At 33.9% G+C, this 15,208-nt stretch overlaps 1 non-coding gene across 1 annotated transcript; it reads left to right on the top strand.

The window, feature by feature from the left end:
• The first annotated feature begins 14,791 nt into the window (after positions 1-14,791).
• LOC149157226 (U6 spliceosomal RNA) lies at positions 14,792-14,895 on the top strand. The gene has a single exon (XR_016262057.1). It is a non-coding gene; the product is annotated as a U6 spliceosomal RNA (small nuclear RNA).
• The last annotated feature ends 313 nt before the right edge of the window (positions 14,896-15,208 follow it).

Below are 15,208 nucleotides of genomic sequence, written 5' to 3'. Positions count from 1 at the left end.
TTGATGCTTGTGGCTATGTAATGTGTAGTATTGTAGGCTTGAGATGTATGAGTACATAATTGAGGGTCATAGTGAGGCAGGCTTTCCCATTGTAATTATGCAATGTTAGTTGAAGAGAGAGAGAGAGGAATTTGATTACACAGTTACACAGTTTAGGGTGACAGGGAGACAACTTGTTTCTTGCAACTGCATAATGCATAGAAAAGCCTATCTGGGAATTAATATTGCACAATTATGGGTAGAAAGAGGCAGTTCTTAAGCACTCTAACTATGTCATACACATTACTTTGAGGCTAAGAATACACAATTCATATTTCCTAAGGGTAGGACAAGATTATCATGGCTTGAGACTACGTAATGCATAGTTCAAGGAGATAGTTTGGGAGGAGGTTGTCGGAAGAAGAACCAATTGCAGAAAATGACTAAGTGTGGCATCCAAGAGGCAAGATATGGAACCAAATGATGACTTTGACATGATTAGACACTTATAGATGATCAACCACTCAACAAGGAAGAATTTACTACACATTCCAATTGAAACGACTATAGTACTATACTTTCCTCCAAGCTCGATAGTTAAGATACACTTTGTGACACAAGTGATGGATAGAACATATTAATGTAGGAGAAGGCATTAGAACAACCCTTGAAGAATTTAAAAATTACTCCCTTTGAATGGATGCGACACTCCCTAACCACAAGATGACACTTGTGAAAGTAAGAGAAAAGTGCAAAAAATACTTACAAATGCTAGAGAAAGTGAAAGTGACACATGCTAGAGTGAAGATATTATGAAAATGACACTTGTTAAAGTGAAAGAAAGAAAAAATAGAAATCATGAACGTGAAATCAACACTTGCAAAAACAAAGGTGTGCTAAAGAAACAGTTGATAAAACTAACCAAAACATAAGGACATTTTCAATCAAAGTGATGGATATTGTCAATAGACAGTGTGCACTAACTATTGACATGTGTTGTATAGCACACTGTGCTTATGGATTGTGCACTCACTCACACTAGTGATTGTGTAATCCTTACCTTAAATGAATGCACAAAGCTTATCAAAGCTTGCATAGAAAGATGTGTGTTTGTGAATTCATCCAAGACAAGGCTTTTATAAGAAAATGATTTTCACACTTAGAAGAAGAATTAATACTTTTCAAAACATTAAACAACCATGAAGTGACCATGAAACGAAATATCGTAATATCCTGAGTAGGCTCCAAAATTCAAGTGTAAGCAAAAATTTGGAGGGTATTAGTCATAATGACCACACTTGGTGATACATTAGTAGAAGTCCTACTTCTCTACTCATATTCCATCTCTAAGTGAAATGTATCAATATTTCAGGAAATTTTGATTCACCATGTGGATTTCCTCGGCTTTTCCACTTATCTAGATTAAAGATATAATCTCTTATATTCATTTCTTCACTTCAAACACATCAACATAAGACTAGTTGTACCTTAGCTATTTTGATATACAATAAGGATAATAAGTATACTGAGAACTTGATAATAAGAGTTAATAACAATCCCTAGTTTTTCACTGTTTCCAGGGAGCTTGTTTAGTACTGCAGCAAAGTGATCTCAAGGAGACACAAGCATCGCTTTGCTTCCAGTAGGCCTACTCATTACCCCGACGAAGTTTCTTGCTTCACCTCTTTACAGAGGAAGTCTTTCTCTTCTTTACCTCTTTATTTAGTTACTACCATAATGTGTAAACAAACTTATTTATATTCAAGGTGGAAAAGGGATCCCATCTTATTTATTTGAAAGATAGGTTATTCCTTATTCAAGGGATTTGAAAAATAATTGAGGTTAATATGCTTGTTCAAAATTTTATCCTTTGTCTTCTCTAAGTCAAAATGAAGATCCTAATAAAGATATAGGCTTCGTAATTTAACCAAAGGTTTTGTATCTAGAACGAATCATATTTTCCATTCAAACGTCATTGACCTTAAATATATGTAAACCTAAATAGAGAAGAGGTAACATACTAGCCAAGAATTGTTCGTCATCGCAATTCCCCTTTTAAATTTCACCACATTTACCTTTCAGCCAAAAGGATCATATTTCATGTAATGTCTTACTATATAGAACGAGAAAGAAAAGTCATACTAACAATATAAAAAAAATGGAGCAATGGATGAGTAAGCTAAACACAACATACTAGATAGAAATAAGAAAGAGAGAGAGAGAGACTAAATGGAGAGTAGGAGGACAATGGATCAAATGCAAGGGAAACTTAATGAAACTGAACATACTCCTAACCTAACGAGCTAGAAGGTCAAGGTTAAGTGTAATGATATTTCTAATGTAACCACCATACCTCCTGACCTATAATCACAAATATGAAAACAATTAAAAGCAACATAAACCACTGTGTAAAAGAAAAAATAACAACTTGAAAAACTTACACGGTGAACTAAAGGTATTTCTCATTAGAAGAAGGATGTTCCATAACGACTAGTTAGATCTAGCCTCAAACTTTACCTCATTGATTGAAATGTCAAGGATATAAATCTTGGAGGTTGGCTATGAATGTAAATCCATTTATGTTTTCATATTTTGCAAACATCAAGAAAGACCAGAACTTATTGTCAACATAGGAGCTTTCCAATTAAGATTCCTATAACCATTTGGTGATTGGATCTTGATATTCAAAATAATCAATTCAAAAACCTTGAGACTCATGCGAAGATAATTTTTTAGTTAAAATATTCAAATCACAAATAGAATCTCTAATATTATGATTATATTGGTTTATTAGCGCATAAGGCCCTTCATTATCATGCATTCATTTGAATATAGTATCCATATTTTCATAATGGTTTTGATCCTCCAAATGATCCATAGACTTGTAAACTCCCAAGAAGAGATATTTTTCCAGAAATATGATTAAATTGATAACATACACAAGAGGGATGAGAAGGTAATAAATCACAAAATAGTTTGACACATAGAAATATTCCAACCCAAAATGACCTTTATCTTGATAGTCTAGATGATGCTATAAGGATATGCAAAATATGTGTTCTCCATCCTTCGTCTAATGAAATGGAATTGGAGGAAAAGGGACTAACCAAAAAATAATCCCTTCTCTAATCAGAAAAGATATCTTGAGCATTAACTCTCAAAAGTTGAAAGTCCTTTAAGAATGAAGTTACACGTAGTTGATAGATGTAAGGAAATAAACATGGGTGAAAATATGGATCCAAATTCTTTCAGAAATATTGGCAGGATTGTGAGAACCTAACACAGCCATTAACAAGCGCTGAAGTACCTCAAATTCCCGAAAAGTATCTTAACATTCTAATGGTGGATCATCAAATTTAAGTGGCTTAGAAAAATCAACAAGTGAATAGATACCACCGTCATTAAATGAGTTAAGGAAAACATTATTAATTCCACCGATCTAATTAGATTTCAAGTTCATCGCATTAGATTCTTGATGGATAGAGAATTTAGATACGTTATTCAGAGAACTCCCTTTATCATTTAGAGTTGTGACATCTTCCTTGTGAGTTATGCAAGATATAGAATTAAACAGAGCATGATCAATAGATCTAATCTTTTCCTCTTCTAATCCTAAGACCACACCATCCTGTACCTAATTGCAATCAAGACCAGTAGGAAAAGGAGTCAAACAATTAAGACAAGTTGCTAGTCTAACAAACTCATCAAACACATTTGGGTACAATGAATGGTGTGTCAAAGGTGAATAAATATGAAAAGACTCAGAATAATGGATGGAAATTGTAACTGAATCAAGCTAAAAATTAATTGAATCATGATATTTTCATCAACATAATGATCAAATAAAGGCATACCAATGTGATTTTCAGATCGATTTCTTTTCGTTAATAAAGTATATTGAAGATCCAAAAGCCTCACAACTTACTTCTTCGAATTCAATATCTTAATATACATGAATAAAAAAAAATTAGAATCATTTTGAATTCAAAGATTATACGATCCCATAAATGAATATTGCAATCTATTAGAAATAGATTTCAAATCGATACCTCACAAATTTGATCCTTCAAAAGAAGAAAATTTATCATTCAATGTACTTAGATATCCATCACCACATGTGCTAATGGAAAGATGAATGTCATGGTGATGGTTGTTCAATGTCTCAACTTGAATGAAGGGTTTGTAATATTTTGGCAGGTTATCAGATCAGTGACCAACAAGGAATGTGAGATCATCTTGAAAGAGGGAAGAAAGATAAGTCGTGTCTTTAACACTTTTCTCCTCCACCTGTGAAATGAAATTATCTTGTATATGATCACTTCTTGAAACAATAGGTTGAACATCATTAAGAGTTGAAGTGGATTTCTTAAACGAATCATGAAACAAGGATTCATGAGACATGGATGGTGGAGGTGTAAGGGTATCCCTTGAGGAAATCCTACTTTCAATTAACTCAGATTCGACACTTGAATTGTGCATATTGATGTGACCTTGAAAAACTATAAGATCAACCTTCACCTCAGACTCACTGAAGTTACTGAACCATTCCAAGTTCTCCCCCATAGGATATAAAGCATGAGAAGGTGACGAAGGTGGAAGAGACATATCAACAACATTTTTTTCGAATTTTCCAATTTCAACATCGTAACAAGGCTGCACACAAATTGGGAATGAGAACGGACAAGGACAAGGAACGAAAGGAATAGTAGGTTCCTCCTCACAAGTTTTGGGAATCTCATGATTAGCATAGGTTGGGAGAGTAGAATCATTTGGGGTTCAGATTCAGAATATTGCAAGGTGAGTAGAATAAAACCTTGAAATTTTACCATTATGAAATCCGAGTCAATCGCTCCTTCAGGAAATTCATATCAAAGGCGAAAAAATCGATGAATAAAATCCTTTATATATTCACCAAGTTTCATTCTAAGAAATTCAATTATTTTACAAACATCTTAATAGTCGCACATGTCAAAGGCATGATGAAGCTCCATAGCGATTTGTTTGAACAAATGGATCAAAGTAGTTGGTAACGTTTGACACCATTTCTTAACTCATCCTTCAATAGTGAGGGTGAACAAATGGCTTAGTAACATCTTCACGATAGGTTTCATAATATTCAAAAAGATCAAGAAATAAAGATATTGTTGAGCTATGAATGTTTCACTATCATGATCAAAATTCAAACTTGACAAGTCATCAATTAATTCTGCGGACATTGAAAGATTTGTTTTATTAAAAAAAAAAACCCTTGGATTATTAATTGGGAATGATCCATTTAAGATGAGAGATTCAAAAAAGGACTCAATGGGCACATCTTATCCTCTAGCCCTCCTTCTACCGCCAATTGTTGTGGTGCTAAAAATCTATCAACCAAGGGGTCCTCCAGATATGAAGTCCCAATTAGACATCACACCATTTGGAGTAGGAGCCCCAACCTGAAGTACTACTTGTTTCCATTATACTTATGTATTTTCCTTGGTTGCAATTATTAACATAAGAGGTTATACAAACATTATTTGAAACAATCAAGTAAGTTGATGTCGTGAGGCGTACAATTGTGATTTATATAAGGTACTTTAATGGTAGAGAGAGAGAGAGAGAGAGAGAGAGAGAGAGAGAGAGAGAGAATCTAAAAGAAAAGTAATAGTAATATCCTAAAAGAGAAAAAAAATAATAGAATATGATCATTAGTTAAGCTATAAAGTAGTTCACCAGACAAACACGATCATAAAATATGTAACAATGGAGATTCAACAAGATGCATACTATGTCCAATGAAATAACTCATTTTCATTAGTATGTGTTATCTTAAAAATACACCGTAAACAATGACAGAATAATCTTACAATCATTCATGACATATACATAAAAGAGAATCATCTCTGAGAGCTTCATATATTAAGTGGAAGTGCCAAGATATTCAATTACAATGTTGGCACACCAGCTCCAGTAGTGGAACATTAAGTCACCACTTGCAACTCCAAAGAAAGATCTTCTCTCCTATGCGAAGTTAGAGAAGTCAAGGTGAAAAGTTCAAGTCCTAAATATCAATTTTCTTGATTTACAATGGTGTATTTATAACAAATTAGGTGACTCTCCACCTCCCATGTGATGCTTGAACTTTTTCATGACTCTTGAGCTTCTATTATGACTTTTTTAATTCTTACGTGACCTTTGATCTTTTATATGACTTTAGAACTCTCTGGTGACTCTTCATATTCCATGTGGAACTGTTGGTCTTCCACATATTTAGATTTCCTCATTTTGGAAAATCACATAATTACATTCCACTAATGATGTGGTAATACACTATGACACATGTGAATCTTTAGATCATTAATCTACAATCCATCACTTGGCAATGATGACATGGAACTTCATGATGGTGTGGCATTGCCAAACTACTATTCTTACTACTTTCTTTGTATATTCATGATAGATGTTGCATGTTATTCATATTTATCCTACAAAAGGCTTGAAGATATTGAGAACTCTATATGATATGGATCTTGTAACTTCTATCACAATCTAGTGTCCCTTCATCTTCATGTTCAGTGATTATTCTATCTTCAAAAATTCTCGTGTATCTTCTAACATTGCCTCCTCCTCCTCCTCTATGAGAAATCATCTTGTCATGTCCATATATAGTACATGTAAGTGAAATCCAATCATGATAAGATGACATCAATCCAAAAATATTATATTCTGACTCTCTTCAAAAAAAATCATTGATAGAGCTAGCACTGAGTACTAGACAGGGAGGAAGGCTTAGGGATTGCACAGTGCACAGTTCTAGAGGACAAGAATGAGGGACTGATGCTTTTGACAGCGCAATGTACAATACTGGAGGCATGAGAAGCATGACTATGTAGTTGAGGGTCATAATGATGCAGGCTTATCCGCTATAACTGAGCAATGTCTAGTTTAGTAGAGAGAGAAAGAGCCAGTGGATTATGTTGTTTCATAGTTTAGGGAGACAAGGAGACATATTGTTGCTTGCAACTATGCAATGCAAAGAAAGAGGCTAATTGGAGGAAAGATTGCATAGTTCTAGGAAGAAAAAGATTTTCTTAAGCACTATGATTGCACAATGAAAAATCATCAGAGGCTAAGACTACATAGTGCCAGGTTGCTAAGGGCAGCATAGGCTTCTTGTGGCTTGAAACTTCATAATGTGTAGTTGAGGGAGATAGTTTCGGAAGAGGTTGACCGAAGAAGAACCAATTGTCGAAAATTATGAAGTGTGGGATCCAGGAAGCGAGAGATGGAACTAGATCATAAGTTAACTCATAATCATGCACATATAGAAGTTAAACCACTCAACAAGGAAGAATTTACTACCCATAATCAATATATTTCAATTGACATGACAATAGTTCAATACTTTCCTCCAAGTCTGACGGTTAAGATACACTTTGCGACACAAGTGATGACACTAGTGAAACCATGCTAAAGACTTAGGGAATGATCCTATTACATGTTTATATGATGTATGGAACATAGTAGTGTAGGATAACACATTAGACCTACCCCTCAATAATGTGCAAATGAATTACTTTGACTAGATGTGACACTTCCCCAAAGACAAGATGACACTTGCGAAAGTAGGAGAAAAGTGCAAACAACACTTGAAAAGTCTAAAGAAAGTTTAAGCGACACAAGAAAGAGAAAAGATAACATGAAAATAACACTTGATAAAGTGAAAGCAAGAAAAAATGGTAGTGGTGAACGTGAAAGTGACACTTGCGATAAGAAAGGTGTGCTAAAGCAACAATTGAGAAAATGCGTTGAAATATAAGTACATTTGCAATAAAAGTGAGGGACAATATCAATGGATAGTTTTCACTAACTATTGAAAAGTGTTGTGTAGTACAGTGTTCTTATGGATTGCACAGTCAGTGTCACTAGTCATTGCAAAATCCTTACCTTCAAGAGTTGTGGAACGCCTATCTATGCTTGCATAGAAATACGTGTGTTTGTGAATGCATCGAAGACAGAAAATGTGTGAGAAGGTGAATTTCACCCCTAGAAGAATACTTAATACTTTAAAAAACTTTAGATGACCATGAAGTGACAATGGAATGATAGATTACAAGATCCTCAGTTGGATCCAAATTCAATTGAAAGAAACATTTTGAGGGTGTTAGTCACAGCTACAAAACCTTGTTTTCTTTTGAGAATACCTTTCCTCACTTCTAAGCTTATGAATTCTTTAGTGTCATGCTCTAATTTCTCCCCTTTCTTATCTTAGAGAGATGATTCTAAATCCTTGGATGCATTGTAATAGTTCTTTATATTTTCCCCTCTTCCTCAATGGCTAAAGTATATATATCCAAATGTATATGATTACTTTGTGATCACCCATTGTGATACCTCTTAGATCATATCTATGGAAAATCAATTCACCAAATCTGAAGCATTGTAATTCTTCAACCCCTCCTTCTACCTCCTTGAAACTCTTAATGGAGTAAGCCCCAATATCTAGTGGAAAAATGGGCCATGGGGCTTTCTTGTCTTTGACTAGTTCCTTAGACAATCCTGTAGTAAGTTGGTAATCCACCTCTTGCAACACCACTCTATCTAGTCAGAGCATGTCGAGGGATGTAGGTATTATACAATCCGATGTAAGTAGAATCACCAAGTGGAAACCAATCAACAATATCACGTAGAGAAGCTCTTGCTCCATCAGTCATGCATGGTGGATCTATGCTAAAGAGTTTCTGATTTAGGGGATGGATGAAATATTATACAACATTCTCATGCATTCCTTTATATCCTATCTTACCAAATTCTTTAAATAGATGTGCATAGGTAGTTCTTTATCAGAACTCCATTTCAAACCTTCTGCTTCAAAATCACACCACACACGCAACATCCAACAAGTAACATGACATATAGAATTATGACTCCTCCATATCTGGTGGATTCCTTACTACTTGCACATTATATTTCATGGTGGATGCCAACATATTTTCCCAATTCATGATGGTCCCTTTAGTGGCACATACATGAATCATGGGAACCCAACTTTGATAAAAGGTCTCTATGATTGATTTCCTTACAACCCGCATATCATAGTAGCTCACATTTGGTAGACCTTTCTGAGTGACTTGGTTTTACAAATCACATATGATCTCTCCCTCAAATTTCTTGGTTCTTTATACCAAGCCTTGCAAATTTATTTAATTGATCCATCAATGCTAGAAAACCACCTGGTATTGAAAGTTTCCTTATGTCTAGGATGCTTGTAATAATTTTCTATGTTGGCCACTATAAATGATGATGTTGATTTCCCTTGATCTCTTTTGGTTGCAAATTTTTCCTCATCTAGATATTGAATAATACATTATATAGACTTTACAGAAGGCAAGACTAGAGGGTGTGCATAAACTTTGTGTAACCAATAATTTTTCACGTTAATATACATCTGAAAATATTCCTCATATGTTTGTATACCCTTCTGGGTAAATGTTGCATATTCACCCTAGGTTATCTCTACTGTCTTACTAATATACAAATAAGTATCACCATATATTGGTAGTCTAGGAGGAATATCTACAAATTTTTCTATGTTGCTTTCTATTCTACCAAAACTTGTGCCACATCCTCTTATGATGGGTGGAACCATTTCTCTAGAAGAAGAGGATATGTTAAGACAATCGAAATCGATCGTACCTAACATCATGAAAATATTCAGTGTAGACATAAAATTTTAGATAATTCCAATGCTAATTACTTATCATAAATAAAAAATGGAGAGCTTTAGATCGTGATATTGATAGAACATGGTTAAGAACAAATCGCATCATAAGATTGGAAGATATACTAGTTGAAAATTAGGTTACTAAGAAATTCACATATTCAAATCATAACATAATTTTAGAATCAACTTATAGTGTCACTGATGCTCACAAGTGCAGTTTGTGACTTGGGCAAAAGAAGTCTCCCATTCTAGTCATGTATTTAAATACTAGTGTCACTCAAGTTTTCAGATGCAATTTGCAACTTGAGTAAGTGGAGTCTCCTATACAAGTTGTGCATTGAACTCATATATTGCAAGGATCTAAACGTATTCACTCTAAATGTGATCTGTGACTTAAGTGGGTGAGATTCTCTTGTTTTGTAATTCACAAATTCAATGATAAAGAGGGAATCTACGAAAAGCTAAAATTGCATAAAGTGATTAAAAAATGACAGTTCAAGTGGATAGAATTATTGTAATTTGTGTTCATGCTCTTGGATCAATTGATGTGAAAATTGAATGCTTAGTGAAGCCTTAGTTGATAATTAGAGCCCTAACATACTCAACTGATAAAATTCATCATTAAAACCCTAGGGATTTTAGGGGTAATACATCACATAGAGGCAATGACTGCACATTTGAGGAAAATAGGTGTTAAATCTAAAAATCAAGTGGGGATTTGGGCGTTTATGTTAGAGATTTCTCTATAGATATTTTAGGTGGAGATAAATCAATCGTATCTCATGGTTGGGAACATAGAGGGGAAAGAAAAATTTACTTAAGGATAAAATTATGCAAGGTAAGGGTAGCTAAATCTATTGGATGCCCAGATAATAAGACAAAACATAATGATAGCAGGTGCTCTATTACTTACCAGAAAAAATGGCAATCACAGTCCCTTTTTGAAGAGAGGGCTTGCTTATCCAACTCTGGTGTGCATAATGAAATCATAGAAGAGAAACTTCATTATATAAACGAATGACACATTTGAGGAAGTTACAGTTGAAAAATGAGACTAGGTTAAGATTCATGCAACAGAGGCAAGGCACAAATATAGTGTGCGATGAGGAGAATAATGGGTCATAAGTCACATTTCTAGAAGGTAGTTGATAAGACATTAGACATTAAATATGTGAATTGTGATTCTGGAGGTTATCATATAGCCTTAAATGAAAACTAGAGTTTAGAAGCCATAATATATGTCATTAGGAACTAGATTTGTGATTTGCAGCTTTGGCATATTAGCTCTATATTCTAATTTGCAAATCACAACTACCTAGAATAGGCAAGATATTACTATAAGTTGAAATTTCAACTTCTGATAAGGAAAAGAAGCACGGGTCCTTAAAGGCTTACAGATATTATTGCAATAATGCAAGGAAATTAGAGTGAAGTAAAATAGAAGTAAGGTTTTTGGGATTCATAAGAAAATTCTATGAAAGTTTTAACTAAGGGGGAACACAAAATTTTGAAATCATAAAAAAATTTGGGTTGTTGCATCGACTACAACAACTGTAGATTTACAGGTAATACCTAATAACCTCTTCTTAGCCCATACTTATAATGAATTTTAATTTCAAGAAAGTGTTGCCTTAGAATTATGGATCCAATTAGTCTCATTATTTGGCCCTGGTTATGGTGTAGACTATTTTTCACTTTGATTGGCTTTCTTTTAATACAATTTATAGGTTATAAGGTGACAATAATGGTTTTGATATGAGATTAGGATAGTAAATATGTGGGTTTAATATGTTTACAACTTAGTGTGAGACTCTGGTGTTTTTGCACTACCAGTTAGCATCCACAGCCCTCATGGAGTCACTCAAAAAATCAAAAGCATTGCTTTGCTCCCAGTGAGCAGCGATAGCCCTAGAGAATTTTCTTGCATCACCTCTTATTTCATAAATACCTTCTCATTCCTTTACCCTTTATTTCATTACTTTCATTTACATGCAATTTGGCATCATTTATTAGGGCATTCGTTTCTCTAGTGTGGATGAGGGATCTTGAAGCATTTTATGACCAGAGAAGTTCGTTCTTGTATTCATACAGTTTAGGATTTTCTGAAATAAGTTTCCACATTATATGTTTTCTACGTGTGCCTTCTCTAACCATTAGGTCAACTCAATTGAAAAAAACTTGAGTTTAAAAGCCAATTTTGGTAACAAAGATCCTATTAAGGATGTGGGGTGTCCAAGTTGATTAGAGTGCTCCACATAGTTAGAGTCATATTCTCCTTTTGAATATCATTAACGTAAAAAGAAAATTCAATACTAATGAGTGTAAAGAGATATAACTTAAACCATTCCACTTATTAATAGTGTCCAAATGTACTTTATTTATGTACAAGTCCTTCATTTACGTACAAAGGCATTTTGGTGAAATTAAAAGGCAGAGATATAAGGAAATGACAAGAAATAAAAGGAATTAAATGATAAATTATGTAAATGTAATATGTACAAAGGGGGGATAAGTTACAAGAGTTGTCAATGGAAATGAAACATTAGATCTTAGCCATTCGTGGGAAGGGACTCAATCTTCACGTCTAATGTTTGCAAATGGTAATTGTGTAGGAAATGTTTCTCTTAGTTTTAATAGGGATTGATCCACAAGGAATGGAACTTTGTGTGTTCCCCTTTGTCTTCATGTGTTTTATTCCACTCCAAGACAAGGTCCCTCACATTTAACTCCTTATCACATGTATATTTCTTGTTGAACCATCTTTTTATCTGGTTTGGATGGGAGGAAAATTTTTCCTAGGATTTTTTCCTTTTTTCCTTGAGTTTTAATAAGGTCTTAGACATACTTTGCATAATCAAGCATGACTTGCAACAATATTCTTGTGATAATTATAAAGAAGGTAGGTACAGATGGGGTGGTAGGATTTCTTTCTATCTCTATAGAAGGATGTAAGGAGAAGTACCAAGAGAAGGCTTGGGAGTAACGTGAACAACCCAAAGAAAATTCCTTAATGAATTATGCCAATTTCTCTATTAAGTAGGAAGACTTTTCTTGATGATCTAGATGAAATTTTTATTGGTAGATTCAACTAATTGATTTCCCTGGGGATAATAATTAGCAGAATTTTTTAACACAATCCCATTTTCCAAAGAAAAATAAAATAATCTTAATGATGAGAAATATGTTGCATTATCATAGACAAGTGAAGTTCAAACATTTAACTTGGTAATGATGTTTTGATTGAAAATTTGAGTTAACTCTTGGTTGTTAACTTTTCTGAGAGGAATAGTTCCAAACCACCTTGTAAAATAATTTGTTGATGTCAGAATGTACTTGTTTTGCTTCAAGAAATTATGATTTATTTCTCCAATCACATCCACACTCCAATGTTGAAATGGTTCTTCAATTGCAGTGGGTTGTAGTGGGGAATATGATCATTTTTCTCTACCAACACACTTCTGACAAATGGAACATTTGCATTCATATGCGTGAGAATCGTTGAACAATGTAGACCAATAATAACTTGCTCTTGTAACCTTGTGTGATGTCATAACACCAACATAATCTCTTGCTACTGGTTCATCAATAAGTACATTTAAAACCTTATTAGCATCAAAAGACTCCAAAAATCTCAATCACCATTATGTTATTTTTGTAACAGATCTCCATGGACCAGGTGATACCAAGATGGTTGTGATATGATGGCCCTTTTCTTTTTTGTTGATAAATGAGAAGGCAATGTCCCATGTTTTAGACATTGCCTTATTTTTGCATACCAATATGGTCGTGTATTGGGTAAGGCTATAAAATCATTATTATACATTTCAATCTCTTTCTCCCATCCTAAAATTTCTTCTTCATGTGGATTCATGTCTTCACTAGAAAGGTTACATAAGCCATGGACTTTAACTATATGAACAAGCTTGAATTCCATGTGTTCTTAGCCTATTTTGATTTTTAGAGTCAATCGCCATGGGTCCTTTTATTGTTGACCACTTTCTTAAGCTTTGAACCTTATTTTGTCCTAGTTTTGTCCATATTGAATGGAACCTAGTCTTTGATAGAGAAATTCTAGCCTTGTAGCTCCTGTAATATCCCTCCCCTTAATAATAAATAATAAATAATACAAAAATAATAATTAATAATATAAATAATAAATAATAATAAATAAATCACTTAATAATAAATAATAAATCATAAATAAGATTAAAAATACATATACAAAGAAGATAAATAAAAATAATAAAAATAAAAGTAGTAATAACCATACTAAAGCTCTAGATAAGAATAAATAGAAATAAAACAAGGAAACTATCAAAAAGAAGGAAATAAAATAAGAAAAGCTAAAAATCAAAAGGAAAGTAAGAAATAAAACAGGAAAGCTAAAAATATCAAAAGAAAGTTGCACGTAGACACATGGAGTGTGTGCATGTGGTTTCCCTTCCAATGTTTGTTCTATTTAATAGATGGTGAGGAAGATGAGAGGCATTCCTGCATTCCATCATTCTGAGATTCTTTCTTTCATTGTCTTGGGAGAATGGTGTTCTAAGACTTAGGGGTCACTGGAAATAGTAGGTTGATTGAGGGCTCGGGGGTGTCCAGTTGTAGCAAATCCTTGCGCAATTGAGCCTACAGTTGGTTGGAGAGTCATCCCCAAAAGCTTGTTGCGGTAAGCCTACTTCTACGACAGGTAAGCACAGGGAAGCACTATTCATAGTTTGAATTTAGTTAATTAATTTCATTTTTATTTGGCTACGTAAGTGCCACTCTGATTTAAATTTAATGTTAATCAGTTAATTAGATATTTATTTTGGGTTGTTACATATGGTATCAGAGCTTAGGCTCAACTCTTAGGACCTATAGACATTTTAACATAGAAAACTTCGATCTAAATGATTTAACAAAAATAAGATGTTAAGCCTAAATTGATCATTTAATATATGATTTTAGAAAAATGGTAGCCAATCTTCTATTATTTGCAAATGTCTTGTGCCTAAGAAAATGTCTTATACTACAAAAAAGAAAAAGGAACAAAAAAAAATATTGCTAACATAGAGAGCGGTTGATATCCTACAGGGCATTTTTTTTCTGAAGCAATGGTCAAAACCTGATTTTATCGGAGACATATGATAAAATTGGAATGGTACAGAGAAGATTAGCATGGCCCCTGTGCAAGGATGACATGCACAAATTGAGAAATGGTCAAAACATGATTCTTTAAAGCACTAATATTCTGCATGTCCCTGCTAGCAACTTCTGATTGTCTAGAATCTTCTTCTAGTTTCTTGCCAATCATATCCCTCTCTTTTTCAGTACAGGACTTCTGCGCATGCAACAATTCAATATCCTTATTTTGTTCTTCCTTCCTCAATTAATTTAAGGTGTTCCCCCTGCAACAATCAAGGCAATCTCCTGGATTACTCATTGAATATTTTAGAGTTCTAACTGTTAGTGTCAGCCTTTGTAGCCTTCCTCCAGTGATCAAATATGCTCTTACAAAGTGATTTTAAGGTGTCAAGGTCAATT

This window comes from Pinus tabuliformis, chromosome 5_2, assembly GCF_031772625.1.
Source record: "Pinus tabuliformis cultivar Carrire ecotype Pingquan chromosome 5_2, CPIR1, whole genome shotgun sequence".
NCBI lineage: Eukaryota > Viridiplantae > Streptophyta > Pinopsida > Pinales > Pinaceae > Pinus > Pinus tabuliformis.
The sequence above is the reverse complement of the archived record's forward strand: the minus strand, read 5'-3'. Positions and strand labels throughout refer to the sequence as shown.